General features: G+C 34.5%; 1 pseudogene across 1 annotated transcript in view; it reads left to right on the top strand.

Moving 5' to 3' along the window:
• LOC143253081 (uncharacterized) overlaps positions 1–14876 on the top strand; it is a 146761-nt pseudogene that overhangs the window by 85025 nt on the left and 46860 nt on the right. Inside the window, exon 4 of the transcript XR_013029362.1 lies at positions 6116–6310. The product of XR_013029362.1 is annotated as an uncharacterized LOC143253081 (transcript). The remainder of the gene's footprint in view (positions 1–6115; positions 6311–14876) is intronic.

Here is a 14876-nt window from a genome sequence, read left to right as displayed (position 1 = left end):
ACATATCAGTGTATTGTAGGGTCAAATTTATATATTAATTATTATGCTATATTTCTTAAATGTATATTTCAGTAAAATTTCTATTTTGAGTGTATTTTAGAAGTGTCATATATTAGAACCACTCTTGTAGCAACATTGACTTATAAGTAAATTGTTGGGCATGGCATGGCCAGGTGGTTAGGGCACTCGACTCGTAACCTGAGGTTTGCAGATTTGATTCCCTGTCACACGAAACAATCTCACTCTTTTCCTTTTCAGCTGTGAAAAGTTATAATGTTATGGTCAGTCCAACTATTTATTGGTAAAAGAGTAGCCCAAGAGTTGGTGGGTGGGTGGGTGGTGATGACTAGCTGCCCTTCCTCTATCTTACACTGCAAAGTCAAGGACGGTGAGCACAGATAGCCCTCGTATAGCTTTTTGTGAAATTCAAAACAAACAAATGCATTGTTATGATAGCATCTATGTTATTTACCAACCATGACTCTTAATTGCACAGTGAGTATGACTGTTTCTCTTTGAGGAATGTTGCACTGCTACAAAAGGAATGAAATTAATTTATTTTTAATGAGAAAAAAATTGTGTAACTAGCATATAGCTTCTCAATAAATTAGTAAAATTAGAAAATAATTAATCAGACTTCCAACTTCACAACTTGACCATAAGCATAGTGTTAGAGACAAAAACACAAAATGAATTGATGGTACAACAGTCTGTAATTTGAAGTTATAGGAAAAAATATTTTACCAATCATATTTCAATTATAAAAGTGGTATTAGAGTCTGCTGAGCATTGTAATTTTAGAGTGCAAAATTTATATAAAAGTTTTTTCATTACTTTGGCCTGACATGGCCGGATGGTTAAGGCATTCAACTCATAATCTAAGGGTTGCGGTTTCGAATCCCTGTCGCACCAAATGTGCTCACCCTTTCAGCCGTGGGGGCATTATAATGTGACTGTCAGTCCCACTGTTTATTGGTAAAAGGATAGCCCAAAAATTGGTGGTGGCTGGTGATGACTAGCTGCCTTCCCTCTAGTTTTACACTGCTACATAATGGTCAGCTAACGCAGATAGCCCTCATGCAGCTTTGTACAAAATTCAAAACCAAATTGTATTTCGTCAGTGAAAAATTAAAAAAATGAGCAAGAACAAATGCGTTGAATGTAAACGTGAAAAGGGTCGAGTGGCGTACGGGGCTGTGAAGGTCTTAGGCTCGGGCCGCAATATGTTGATAAACACTATGTACTTTTATCTTTAAGGGCATTATAAACATAGACAGTTAGTCCTATTAGTTGATTAAGAGTAGCTGACTGTTTGTCGTCTTTATGGTAAGTTCTACATTAAATGTGGCTATGGCAGAATCTTTGGACTACTAACCACCCACCAGTTTGTTAAGGTGCTGTTTAGGCTGACTGTTACAAACTACTGGACCTTTGTGAACCTGACGGTGACTGAAAGAGGTTGAAACATTGTTTGCTCCTCTACATAAAAATTTCCTTCACCCAAACCAGCCATTTTTACATATATTTTTCTCTAGAAATAGTGAAAAGAAGTCAACAGGTAAACGACCACGTCTTGAAGATTGAGCAGCAAACTGGATTAGGCAAACTGGCCCTTGATCCTGCCTTCATCTGTAAGCCATAAATAGATGACTTGTGTGGCAGCAGTAACTGACTGTATTACACAGGCAGTTGCACAATGTATTCCAAGAACCTTGACATGTTTTCCATGATGATATCCTCGTTCGTGGTGGTATCCTGTCTGGCACATGGCACAGAATATGCATTTTGCATTGTTAGACCCAACCACGTATTTGAGTAGAGCTTCCAAAGATAAAAATAACATTTATTTTTGTAGCATTTAATAGGGAATATGTGAACACCATGAAATTAGCCTAAATACCAGCTGGTCAAATGTTTAAGACCATACCAAAAAGAAGTCCTAAACAGGATAGGAAATACCCAACAAAAGGTCACAGTAGTGAGTTGCATGGATGTCATTGCAAATAACTTAATACAATCGCTTTGGTATAGTCTATAAGCATTTGCAGGAGGCTGGCTCAATGTTTTTCCAAGTGTTGAAAATGGTTTCACGAAGATCATGCACTGTTTGGAATTGACGTACATTTCAATAGACTTCCCTTGCCATCCACCCCCAAACATTTTCAATGGGGTTCAGTTAGGGCAAACACGCTGGATGGTCAAAAAGAATCGCATTATTTGCCATGAAAAAGTCCTTTGTTCTGTGGGCATTGTGAATTGCAGTGTTGCCCTGCTGAAAGATCCACTCATTTCCACACAAGCGAGAGCCTTCAGTCAATAAGGGTGCTCTCTCCAACATGCAAGTGTTGCCAGCTGCTATTTGATGCCCCTGTATAACCTGAAGCTCCATTGTTCCATGGAAGGAGAAAGCACTCCATATTATGATGGAACCTCCTCCACTATCATGTAGAAAATGTCTTTGGTGGGATATCCTTATTGTGCCGGTGACGTTGGAAGCCATCTGGACCACCCAGGTTAAATTGTTTTTATCAGAGAACAAAACCTTCTTCCACTTCTCTACGTCTCATGTTTGGTGCTTCTCAGCAAAGTTTAACTGAGCTGTTTCATGGTGTGGAAGGAGTCATGGCCTTTGAAGACGTTTACGGTTTTTAAAGCATTTCTTTTGTAGATGTCGTTTTATTGTTCTTGAGCTGCATTCTGCATCCATAAGTGCCTTAATCTGGTTTGACAATCATCTGGTCTCTTGCCAGACAACCCGTCGAATCCTCCTGCTCAACACCGGCAAAATTTTCTTGCGCTGACCACTTGGAATTCTCGTTCTGTATCCCTCAGGGTCTTTTAAGAAATTTGCAATAGCAATTTTATTACGCCCAATCTCACCAGCAATGGCACATTGAGAGAGACCTTGCTTTTGCAGCTTGACAATTTTGGCTCATTCAAACTCTGTCAACTTTTTAGCCTGTGCCATGTTTTTATCCAATGTAACACAGGAGATGTCAGTGGGAGATGTTGACAATGCTAATGCTTGTACACAATCGGTAAACACTTATCAAAATTTAGTTATTTAATGTTTCATTTCAGTATGGTTTTAAACTTTTTACCAGCTGGTATTTAGGCCAATTTCACAGTGTTCACATTTTTGCTATTAAATGCTAAAAAGTTTATTTTCATTTTCCCTTTTTCTTACTTGCATCTTTCAAATCTATATTCAAATAAGTGGTTGAGTCTAACAACACAAAATGCATATTTTACTTTATGTTCATTGGCCTCAAGATTTTGGCCAGCAGTGTATATAATATATGGGCTAGGTGGCCATTTGCCGATTTTTTTTTTTTTTTTAAATTAATATTTTTTAATGGACAGGCAAATTGAAGTTTTGTGTGGGTTCAACACTTTCCCATTTTTATCTACATGAACTTGGAGTCTCTTTGGGCTGTGTTTTGAGCGTCACACTTTTCAGTATAAAGATTAATGCCATCATTGAACAACTCTCTCACTGTTGCAAACAGGCTCTATGTTGACAACTTTCACATCTCATGTCAGTCATCGAACGTGAGGTATATTGAGTGGCAGCTACAGATTATCCTCAATCGTTTACTGAAGTGGACCACAGCAAACAGCTTTAAATTCTCTCTCTCTAAAACCATTTGCATGCACTTTTGCTGCCAACAGGGTATTCACCCTGGTTTTAAACTCCGTATCGGTGAAGTTGGGCTGCCTGTGGTCCCTGGTGTTTATCTTTGACTGTAAGCTGACCTTTATACAACACATCAAGCAGCCACAGTTCAAATGTACAAGAGCATTGAACATCCTCCATTTCCTCTCTTCCACCACTTGGGCAGCAGATTGATGTTCTATGCTAAAGATATATCGTGCTCTTATTCGATTGAAACTCTACTATGGATCACTGGTCTATAGCTTTGCCAGGATCTTGGTCTTAAAGATGCTGAATCCCCTTCATCATTAAGGACATTGGCTCTGCACTGGGGCTTTCTGCACTTCCCCATTTCATATGTTATACACAGAGTCTTGTGAACCTTCTTTGCACGTCCACCATTTGCAACTATCTTTACTATATGCTTTTAAATATTGTTCCTTACCAAAGCATCCCACCTGGGGCTGTGTTTTCCTTCCTTGGTGGGCCATGCTTTTTCAGAATAGACGATCTGCCATTGCTCCTTTTTGGCCTTCATATCCAGGAGCAGTTGGATGAATTGGGTCTGTTCTTGGATAGCATTGCTGTGTCTACTGTTTAGCCTATCCCACCATGGCTTCTTACAGTCCCCAAATGTGACTTATCTTTAAGTCATCTGAGAAAAGCATATACTTTGATTGGAAATACTGTCTGTTATTTGCTGAACATCTTTCAAACATTCTTTCATTCCTATTTGTACAGATGATTCAAAATCAGGTGACTCTGCAGGCTCTGCCATGGTTTGTTGTGGTTCTGTGGTTGTGTGCAGAATCCCCTCTACAATGTCTGTGTTCATTGCTGAACTGTATGCCCTTTCTTTTGCCCTGGATCATGTGGAAGCTGAGCAGTACTCAAATTGCACCATTTATACTGACTTAGTTTTTACTTCTCCTGGAATTGCTTCATGCTAGTTCTCACCCTGTTCTTGCTGATATTCAAAACTGACTAGACCATTTCTCTTTAACATCTACTTCTATCCAGTTTTCCTGGGTACCAGGCCATGTTGGTATTTGTGGGAATAGATTTGCCGACACCGCAGGTAAATCTGTGTGCTCTGGCACTATTGCTGCTGTACCTGTCCCATATATGGACTATGGTCCTGTATTCAAGGCTTGGCTCTATGCCAGCTGGCAGTCAACTTGGAGTGAGCAATGCGAAAACAAGATTTTCCAAATAAAAACCCTCTATTGGACTTTGGCTATCTTGCTTCTGTAAGGATTGGAAAGAGGAAGTTGTTCTAACTAGACTATGCATTGATCACAATTTTTTAACTCAATGTTTTCTTTTATCTGGGACTGATGCACCAATGTGTTGTTTGTGTAACATTCAGGTCACAGTAAGCCACATTTTACTGTTTTGCCATCGTTACGTCTCCTGATGATGGTACCATTTTGAACATGTTCTGTCCCAAGGTTTATCTGTAACATTAGACAGTGTTATTGGTGATGGTAACACTGTCCATCTTAGAAATGTTTTCAGTTTTTTAAAGGCCATTAATCATTTTCATGCTATTTTAGTTTTTTAAATTTATGCATTAGACCTTTTGTTAATGTAATTCCCTTTTACATCTAGTTAGATTTGAAATTAGAAAATGGCCGTAACATCAAGTAACTCAAAACAAGGACTGGAAAGACCAACTTTAGGTGACTAATGCTGTTGTTTGAATTTCTCTTTAGTTATCCTGGAGAGTTATAATTAAAATTTTGATACAAGTCTTTTAAAACTTTTATTACTCTCTGAAAATGGGCATAATGTCAAATAACTCAATCAGGACTGGAAAGGCTGATTTTAGGTGACTAATGGTGGTTTTTGAACTTACCTGTTAGTTTTCCTAGCGAGTTATGATACTTTCTGTAGTGTAATTGTAACCCCTAACAACTTGTATTACTGTAGTTTTTCTCTTACTGCTACAGACTAGATGTAAAAATTGGATTTAATGCTATTTGTTTTTTGTTTTTAATTTAAAAATTAAACTTTTTGTTTTACCTTAATGTCCTTTTATGAATTTTACTAATTATACTTAAATTTTTAACTTTATCTGGATGTTTGGTGCAGATACCATAGTTATTTTCCACCATAAAAACCCAAACCAACCAACCAGAAGTAATAAATACCCTAACTTCAAATTTGTACATAATTAACAAAATTAGCATAAAGTAGATCTTGTAGCTAAACCTTTTATCCATGTGAAATATGTATTCATTTCTTTAAAATGAGTTACACATACATTTGAATGTTAGCTTTACGATTTTGCTGACTTAACATAATTTTTTACTTTCTAATAATCTGTTTTCAAGACAATCTAGTTTGCAAATAAATGATGTTATGGTGAAACATCATCATCAATCATATGCTAGATTCGCTCATTTCCTGTCTTGCAATGTTTTAAGATGTGAAAATATTGTCTTTCTGTTTATTCAGGAACTTTTGGACCTGGTGACTAGCCTCCAGAATGCCATGGCAGAGGAACAGCAACAGTTTGACCAACTGAGCCTGCAGCTACAAATGTACCCAGACTCCTCCAGTAAAGAGTATCAAAGGATTTCCAGCGCAATGTGTTCATCCCAGTTGCGGCTAGCCTGCTTGTGTACACGAAACATGCGCTGCTTCACACAGGTATGATTGTGGAAAGGCATGCGATCATGAACCGTGTGCTGCTTTTCAGATAGAGGATAATAGTATGGTGTGTAATTCAAAATCATTCAAATTATTTCTACCTACACCAAAATGTATTGGTGCAAGTAAGATGAGGATAATGTGTTATCATTCAGCAACTGTTTATATTTTTGTATATTTTACGAATGTTGGTAAGATGCCTAGTGATTCATGACTTTTATGTTTAGTATAGGGACATATCCCTGTAGATTTGAAAAATACTTAATGTCCACTCTATCTCCATTTATGCAGTCTAAAGTTTATTTTCATCAAAACGGATATTTTGGTGACTTAAAAAGTTTCATATTTACAACACAGTTACATTGTGAAAAATGTATTTTTTAACTTACCTTGTTAGCTGAATCCCTTTTTCTGAAACCTTTTTGCTGTAAGACCATTATTTATTCTGTTGTTGAGTTTCTCTTATTGAACCTTGTTATATTTTTCTTTCTGGGAAATATTAATTCAAATAGAAAAAAAGAAAACTCTCCAAGAGAAACCATTTATTATCATACTTGACCAACCATGAAAATGTTTCAAGGTCAAATATTAAGTATCTTATTTCAAGTATGAAACTTGGCTACTTGCATGTTCAGTCATACGCAATGGCTTGTTTTCTATGAAACATTAATAATAATAAAATGAAAAGGTTTATTAGGATGAACTGCAGCTGGCATATGTACATCTATCTGCATACATGTTAACTTTGTTAATCTTAAGTTCGTTGACTGCTGTTTTAGGGTTTTGAACAGTATACTAATGGTGAAGTATACTTATGAAGCACATCCTTTAAACTTTTATCACCTGTAGGATAATGTGTCTAGGTAGAATTGAATAAAACTTGTTTGCTTGTTATTAGTTCAGAAATTCACCTTAAATATAAAAATGGGAATTAAGGAGGTTAAGATTGAAATTTAAACCAATAAATAACATTGACCAAATTTCCAGTGTTATTAATTATATAAATGCTTAAGCTGGTGAAGTTTTTTAAATTTTAACAAGTGGATTGAAAATATTGTTTGGCTGTAAAATATATGGCATTTACAGATTCTCAGGGTTATTTCATTATGGATTTAAAGCAGTGTAAAAATGCTACTTTAGTTGTATATGTTGTCTCTATTCTCCGTGTAGGAGACTTTTTGTTCAATAAAAGAACTAGCCAGCTAAGCTGAACCGCTGGTGACACACAAAAAAAAAAAACTCCCTTTTTTTTCAAGCTGCATACGCACAGCATTTCAGAATAAAATTCGTAGTTGTAATTTATAACAATATGCAGCGAGACTAGAAAATTGTATGCCTTTAAAGTTGTGATGAATCTGGACAGTAGTTTGTTTTTTGCTTCATTTAGCCTGTTACAGATTTTAAAGCAGAGGTACACTTTGGCAGAAGAGTTAAAACAAAAATGGTTCCATAATTCCTTTATAATGTAGCTAACAAATACAACTAACTTTCTGATGGCTATAATTAGGTGTTTGCCTGTGTATGTACTTTTATCAGCTAATATGTCTGTGCTAGTGGCATCAGGAATGTGCGTGTTTACAACAATTGTTATTTCAAACCAGAACTATTACCTTGTCCTAGATTCAGACCTGTTTCACAGAGTAATTTTTTAAAGAATGGGTTATTCACCTCAGTCTGTTGAATTTCTTCCTCGCAATAATTGTTATTGTTCCAAAATTAGAAGATAAGTAACATTATTAGTTTTATTGTTTTCAAATATCTACAAAGTGTAGTGGTAGCAAGATTTTGTTTAATGAACATATTAAAGTAGACACTTTCTTTCTACTACAAATATTGTATACAGTGTAAATTTCACTTGATCTTTTGAAAAAGCTGAAATTTATGAATAAACAAAATCTTTTAATAAATTATATAACACAGGAACAACAACAGCAAGTTGAACCTTTTAAGTCTGTCTTGTACACTCACCTTTAGGAAAATTAAAAACTTAAAGCCACACACTATTTTTTTTTATTTTTAACAAATCATCAGATTCTCCTCTTGAATTTAGCTTTTTAGTTTAGCTTTTCCTTTTTTTTGCTCAAACCTAATAACTATTTTACATTATTTTATCTTCAGCATAAGCACAAAGGAATTGGAGGCCTTCATCCTATTTCTCTAGGTAATTTTGTAAACTTTTTGTAAGAGCACTTATCACTTTCAAGAGAAAATTAAGTTGAGAGATCTTCACTTACCTTTTTAAAACTATCCTACCCTTGCATCTTTGGAATTAGCCTAGTACAGCACTCGTCAGAATTAAACATATTAAAATTTGATTAAGAAGTGATTTGTATAGAGTGAATTATTTCTTTAGACTTGTAATCAGTATGTCTATAAATATACCCTAAAATTCTGTTAGCTTCTACTAGTTCCAAAGGCATGTTACTGAGTGGGTTTCCAAATATATTGCACATACAAGCCAAAGAGGATAACCCAAATGCCTTACCTTGTACTTCTTATAAGCAAAGGCTGTTGTTAGATGTTTGTCCAACTTAGAGTCATTCTGTAGTACCTCAATATTCTTAACATAATTAGTAATACCAAAAAGCTTAATGTCATCAGTAACTGTATTAATATATTAATTTTGCCATTATTGGTGTTGTTAATATAAAGAAAATGCAAAGATCCAAGCATTAAACTATGAGACACCACTAGTAACAAGCATACAGTTTTGTTTTCTTCCATCCAACAACCCTATAATTCAGTCAAGAAGTCTTTCCCCAGCACCTATCAGTGTAATTGCCTTAACTAATCTTTTGTGTAGTGTCTCGTCAAAACCTTAATATTTTATAATTTTAGTATGTTATAGCTGGATTGTCCAGAGATCTAGGTTTGTGGAATGTTATTCTGATGTTGTAATAGTTTTCATTTTATCAATAATCTACAATTTTTTTGAACTTGTGTGAAACACAAATCAACAAATCATGTAATTATCATACAACTCTGATTAACTCAGCATAGTCTTTGAAGTCTCCTAATAAGGCAAGCTGTGTCAAACATATCACTATTGCATATGTAATTTTACACCTGCCTGAAGAAAGAGAAAAGAAGAGCAACCAGCTGCAAATGACATGTAAAGACCTTGGCTGATATTCAATTTGTGAAGCATTTATTTAAAACAACTTAAATGGAGAATATGAATGACAGTTGCTCAGAGATTTATGGTATACTCTTGGCCAATAAGGAACTGTTAAAAAAAAAAATTTACTCATCACAGATGTATGCATAGTAGCAATGAAGTAATTAAAAATTTCATTTTTGCTTCATGATATTTGTTAATTACTTGATTAGTTGTTTAAAATTTTCCATCAAAGGGCTCCCAGTTTTAATATCTGAAAATCTGGTCACCCTACTTGTGACTTTGTAGCATTACTACTGCTATGTAAAAAGAAAGAATGCTAAATTGAGCCTAACAGTTTAAAATAAAGCTCAATATCATAACTTTGTGCTTAGTTATATTTGCAATAATAAAATCTAAAAGTACTACAATTCTAATTACTGTAGAACTAAAGTGTATTAAAATAACTACTTAAAACTTTAATTTTAGTAAAATAATATTTATATTTTCTATTAAAATGTGATCTACCACTATAAGCATTTTTAATTACTTGGTCTTAGATATTAACATTTGCCACACAATCCATTCCAGTGTCTTTCATTACAGTCTAGGATAGTAAACAAGGTAGGGGGTTATTCCAGAAATCAATGATTTAGGATTACTTCAATAGATCATGATGAATGAAACTGGGCACAACTTCTATAATGAAGAAAAAATGCAACAATTCAGTATTAATAAAAATATGACATGAAATTTATATAGATTATACTATGATGGTACCATACTGGGCACTATACCATCGTTCCTCAATTTACTTTTTGTTGCAGAAATTAAATTTTTAATTTGAGAATTGCTAGAGAAATCATCTTGTAATGCATCAGCTTAAGGTTAAATACTGTTTCTTTAGGTTTTACTGTGCCAGTAATTTCATGCAATATTGATACTAATGATTTCTCATAATTCCATTCCCATTTTGAAGATAATTATATTATTGTCCCTGTTTTTTTGTTTTTGTTTTTTGTCTCACTGACAGGAATTTAAGCTGGAAATTATATTGCTAATAAAATTGCTGTTAATGATGTCATTACTCTAGTTATATCGTCACTCTCGATTGTTTGAGTATGTTGATTTTCAGTGATATTTTATACATATGATTGGCATTTAATCTAAGTTGTAGACAGCTGAGAAATGTAAATAAATGGTGAAATTACAGTACAAGAAGAAGAAATATGTGGTCAGTATTTTGATGAATCAACCTGCACTGATGAAGGTTTTATGCCACATATTCCACTTTCTTTTAAAATGATCTTAACCAGTTATCATGCTGTTGCTGATTTAATTTTCCAGTCATTATAAACATTGGGGTACTTAATGTTGTAATAATATTATCCATTAATATCTGTGATTGGTAAGGTTTTGGCTTTAAACGATTGCTTCTACACATTTGAAAAATTTTACAACCGTCGAATGACTAGGCATAAAGAAACTGACATATGAGCGTCCATATAAATCCACCTCAGGGGCAAAATAAAAAGTCAAAGGGCGATGGGACCCGTCTTCAAAATTTTTAATTAGTCAAGAAAATAAGATGGTTTTAATATTTTTAATGTTAGTTTAAGCTATACTACAGACGCGGAACTATATATACTCCGTAATAGTAAATTTTAATTTGATCTTTTCAGTTCTTAATCCCATAGGGTTATTTTACCCATGACATAAAATTGTCATGTCAACGTTTATGACGTTGGTATTCCTCTGTATAATACTGGCAGCATGTTGAACCCCGACCACGCTGAGTCGGTGTTAGTGATAACAGCATGACCGGAAAGCAACAACAGGATGATCTTGATCTTACTATGTTAGAAGTCGGAGGATGATGGCAGGAACACACCTGTGTTTTGATGACCTAAGTGAGAAGTGTCATGTTCATTATCGAGAAACCGTTGTGGTAGCGACGTTTTTCAGTATTTGACTACAGGACAGGTACTTGAGGTTTTAAGTGAAGCTGCTGATAAACGTGATGACTTTTATTAGAATTGAAAATTAAGTATAGAAAGAATTATGTTTTTATTTTCCAAGTGCCCATCTCTCGCTGATATCCATGTTGCTGACGCTTATTTGTTGTGGTTCATGAAATATAACATGTATGCTCAGGTGTGCGTTGAACTGCTTCGTGAGACATCAAGTGTATACACTTGAAGCTCATCCAATCATTAGTTCGACCTGAAGAAACCGTAACATTTTCAAGGCCTCTGAACTTGCACTATTATCTATATTTTGTTGTTGTTATATCCCCCCCCCTCCCTTCCAGGTATAATGGTACGGGATATAAATAGAATTCTGTATGGTGTGTGGGCACAATACTGTGTGAAGAAATATATTTGTATACACTACCGGGAATCGAATTTGTTATTTTATAAGGTAGTTTGACCAGTCTCGGCAGATTCCATCTCTAACAGTTTACTGACTGACAAGACGAACGAGTTGCGAAGGCATAACATTTGTAACAGCATTTAAGTCTTACGCTTGTATGCCATCATGCGCAGTTGTTGAGAGCCTGGGGGTGTCACAATACCGCAACAGGTACGTGGCTGGTGGAAGGCCATGGTTTTACGTGTTTCTAAGCACGATTGTCTGAATAAAATCAGGAATGCTGAGTGGATTGGCTTTATTCGTCACTTCCGGTTGTTATTAACATGTCTTTGAAACCCTGTCTATAAATTGTGTATGTGTGTGTCTCTCTCTCATACATGCCAGTTTGAAGTGAGTACAACTCGCAAGGCAAACAAAACAATAGAACAACAAAAACTGGGACTTGTATGAAGAGTAACATATCCTTGAAGAAAACCAGTTGCAGCTTTAAAACGTGAGCTCACAAATTTGGCTTCTGGTGAAGAAGATATCAAAAGGAAAACGACTGTTGCTCGTGGAATGTAGTTAATATTTTGTACGATCGAGAATCAACAAGTCTTACGCAAATGTGAATTCGAGACTTCCGAAGTCGAATTTTGGTAACAGCCGATATTCATTGCAAACTGTAATTATGTGGGCACGGAAAGATTTTTAGCCTTCACCACATTCACGAGATTTTCGTAACTATTGTAATACACAAGTTATCCGCTTGAGGTTCAGCTTTAAAATTATTTTCAGTATGGCAAAGCGATGAAAATAAAAACAAAAGTGATTGACAGTAACTAACAGAACAACGCTATTAAATCATCGCTGTATAGATTTTTTTTTTTTTCGCTACTAGTGAGTACAGTGTTTTATCTTCTCCAAACGGTCAAGAATAGTCAGTTTATCGGATTAAGCCTTTTTCCATGAAATGTAATTGAGAAACGAGACTTGTTCTTAATGATTATTTTCTGGGATTGTAAAGTTGTTATTGAAGCGAAGAAGTGAAAATGGTTAACTTATTTTTACAACAGCAAAGCTAGGAGAGAATTAATTATTAGTGTTGGAACTTCTCTGTCTCCTAGATATTAAATAAATTTTTGAAAACTTTTTCTGGATAGAGATACAAGGTGTACGAAAATCAGCAACGAAGATACGGGTTTTAGATAGAAATATACTGACACCCCTCGTGTCTTGCTTAGACGCTTCTCATTCGTATCGAGGTACAATAATAGGAATTAAACTCAATAATTAACAAACGTTTGCTTAAACGCTTGTTTCGCCTCCACTCAAGTTTTGGAACACAAGACTAAACGTAATTGTGACTGGTAGCAACTTCACTTTTAGCGGGAAAAATGATATCGCTGCTAGGATTCTTCGCTATTATTTCGTGGATTTGGTGGATTACTGTGTATGTTCGATCAAAGGTAATTTTAGTTTGCTTGTGTAATTTTAATGTTGCTTCTAATCACAGCAACACTATTGAATTACCTGTTTTTCAACATCTTTCAGATGTGCAAAGGTATTTTTTTGTAGGCTAACTGTTGTTGGGTAACTTCTTCTGGAGCTGTGTTTTGGTGATTTTTAACAATAATGTTAGAAAACTTCAGTGAAACTGAGTTTTTAGTAAACTAGTTGTTTAACTTTCAGTTGTCTGTGGTTCCTTTTTAGCAAGGTAACTGTTGGATAACGTTGTTTTAATGAAATAACACATGGATGACAAATAACCATGTTTTAGTGAACTCTACGGAATGGAGGTTTTTTTTAACGTTATCTAGTGTTGTGGATAGTTAAGGTGAACTGTAAAACTAAAAGATTAAGGGTAAATTTAAGTAACAAAGAAAACTTGAGTACAAATTACTCACTTTAAAATTGTTTTACTTTGATTTTTAGGTATACTGATAAACCTTTAGAATATTTAAGTTAAAATGTGAAATATAAAAGGTAGCTTTTATAATGTACTTGGTGCTTGTGAACTTGGGCGAAACACCTAGTTTTTATAGGAATGACATTGTTATTAACTTTTGTAGCTTTATGTACTTAAGCAAACAAAGTGAAAGTATTGTATTATTTATGATGAAACTATTGGAAATCACACCTAGATTCATTTGTAGGTTTTTATCCTCTGCTGCAACTGTTACTCAATGGAACCTAGTTGTCAAAAATTATTTCTGTTGTACAGAAGTTAAATTACTGAATGTTTCATGCTACTAATCCTACTATAATTTGAGAGAGGTTTGTTCGTGTGTGTCTTGTAACTGCTCTTAGGCTTTTTCATTGGGACCTGTCAAATATGGTTTGATTAACTAGGAGTGATGTGGGATGTATCAGGAACAAAAAAATATTCGTTTTTAAATGCATAATTTCATAGTTATAGTGATGGATAAACAAAAATTAACCAGTGGGAATTCCCACTAGGGGTACTGTTAGGGTTTTACCAGTTTCTTTTATCATTGCACTGGTGTATACATACAGTAAGTACTGTTAATCATAACTGACATACTTAGACAAATCAGAAACACTATTTATTCTTAATCAATAAAATATTAATCCTATTATTGCATTTCATTTTCAAATTCCTTCAATTGTTTGAGATACTTCTTTTTCACAGTGTTTATACATCAAGATACTTTTTAAGATCACATATCACTCACCACTCACTGAATTAAAAAAAAGTGTATATAGAATTGTTTAATTAATCTAGCCCAGTGGCCATGAGTAATTTTATTCTTATGTACTTTTAATATTTACATTGTTGCTGATATATTTTAGAAAAAATCACATTTTTATATTAATTTTTAAAAATTTCTTTTTCAATTTCATCAGTCGTTTGAGGGATTTAATATTTATTGATATAAACACTTCAATAAAATCTGTCAACAGTGTGGTTTAGTGTAAGACATCTAATTATACATATTATTTTGTATTTTACATGCCAATCAAAGTGTGATTATGTCAAAGAAAATACCTAAGAGAGGGACATCAGGAATAGAAAGAATACCTGAAAGAATAAAGGTTGTAGGGGCATATATGACCACAAACCTCAATGAAGATGTAGATAAAATGAAATAGTGA

Source organism: Tachypleus tridentatus, chromosome 6, assembly GCF_004210375.1.
Source record: "Tachypleus tridentatus isolate NWPU-2018 chromosome 6, ASM421037v1, whole genome shotgun sequence".
Lineage (NCBI taxonomy): Eukaryota > Metazoa > Arthropoda > Merostomata > Xiphosura > Limulidae > Tachypleus > Tachypleus tridentatus.
The sequence above is the reverse complement of the archived record's forward strand: the minus strand, read 5'-3'. Positions and strand labels throughout refer to the sequence as shown.